A 2,072-nucleotide genomic window follows, 5' to 3' on the forward strand; every position below is an offset into this window, starting at 1 on the left:
AGACTCTTAAATACAGAAAACAAACTGGTGGCCAGAGAGGAGGTGGGTGGTGTTGGGGTGGGGGAAGTAGATAAAGCGGATTAAGAGTACAGTCATCAGGAGCGTTGAGTTTTGTATAGGGTCAAACCAGCGAATCATTATACTGTGCACCTGAAACTAACATAACACTGTATGTTAATTATATTTTAATTAAAATACATAAGTTAAAAAATAAACTAAAAACTCGGGTTTGTGTTTTATATGCCTTTCTTCCATTTTTGAGGAATTTATTTTGTATTTATTACATTGTACAAAAGTATGAGCCTACAATGGATCAGAAACAGAAAACAGAACAAAATCCTTGTCTTTCAGTACAGGTCATTTGAGGAATGTGGCTCCAGAATGTGGTTTGTGCTGCCTTTAGTCCCACAAAATTTGAGCTATAAGTTTGCTGATTGGTACATTCATTCTCTTTAATTACTGGGTGGTTTTAGTAACATTTTGAGAACTGAAACCATTACAGTCATACATGGGTGCCGGAAAGCCTATGAGTTTCTGGTTACTTGTTTGTTTGTTTGTTTGTTTGTTTGTGCATGCCTTGGAGACCTGTTGGAAAACTCAGAAGTTTCATAGTGACTTTTGCTCTGGGAAGCCTAGCATACTTGACCCAGAGACAAAGCCATTAGTATCCAGAATATGGGTCCTACTGCATGAAGATCTTGCGGCAACTGGTTCAGTTCTAGGTGGGCTAGGGCAGTCTGTTTTTTAGAAGCCCTAGATTTCACAACGGCATTGTCCATTGTAGTCCTTTCAAGGCATCCAAAGAATCTGCACTGATAACATTCTATAGATTAAAAGGAGAGCCAACCTCTTCTATAGTTTCCTATATTTGGAAACCCTGTGGACCATGCTAGGCAACCTTGCTAGTAAAATGCAGGCAGTGCAATGCGAAGATCAGTGGAGCCTACGTCAGAGGTGCGCCTGAACGGAATGAGAGGATGGGCCCTAGAGAAGCTGGATCTCACTAGCAGTGTTTCATCTCACTCTGTGCTGAAAGGTTAGCAAATATTTTATATGAACGCGTCACAGGAAGGCACTATAAACATTGTCTGTCACTAGAATAAATAGCTGAATGGACTGTCTCTTCTCAGAATTCTGGGTCCTGGTTCTTCAGTGATTACTCATACAAGAACGTGAATCTTTAGACGAAGTCTCCTGAGAGAAGTCCAGCCATACGTCTTAAAAATTTTAGTAGAAATTGTAAAACTAAAAAAAAAAAAAGAAAAAGAAAAAGAAAAAAGAAATTGTAAAACTGAAATGAAACTCGTATCCACAGATCCTTAAATCTTTTGTGCCCTTGTGATCAGGCATATTCATGTGATATAACATTGCCAGATTTAGTAAATAAAAATACAGGATACCCAGTCAAACAAATTTCAGTAAAACAGTGAATTTTGGGGTGTAAGTATATCCCAATGCAACATTTGGTATTTAGTGTAAGTGTGTCCTATGCAATACTTTTTTAAAAGACTGTAATGGACAATAAGGTTTGAACTCCAGGGCTTCTAGAAAGCACATTGACCCCAGTCCATCTAGAATCATGCTTTATTTGGGACATGCTTATACAGAAAATATTCCTTGATTCCTTGTTTGAAATTCAATTTTACCTAGCATTATCAATGAAAAGCTGTGGGAACAGCAGCAGAAGAGTGGTTAAGCTGAGCTAACTCTCATGCATTAAGTAGTCACTGCATACCAGGTTCTGAATTGCAAGTTTTATATGTATATCTTGTTTAAATTTCTCAGCACTCATAGATGAAAGGCATATCATTAAAAACCTTATTTCACAGATGTGCAACTCGGGCTTGAAGACATTAAGTCACTTGTCTAGGGTCAAATGGCTACCAAGTCATAGAGCTAGGATTCAAGCTCACATTGAACTTTGCAACACATCAGTGTAGTCCAAGTGGCATTTAATAGCACTTTGGAAGCAGATGGACTAAAAGAACACCCCCACCCCCATAATTAGCAAAGCATCATTGAGATGAATTCTTTAGTCTTCTTTGACCACTGAAGTAATGGTTTCTAAAATT

This window comes from Enhydra lutris, unplaced genomic scaffold (genome assembly GCF_002288905.1).
Source record: "Enhydra lutris kenyoni isolate GAN:26980312 unplaced genomic scaffold, ASM228890v2 scaffoldscaffold52, whole genome shotgun sequence".
NCBI classification, from domain to species: Eukaryota; Metazoa; Chordata; class Mammalia; order Carnivora; family Mustelidae; genus Enhydra; species Enhydra lutris.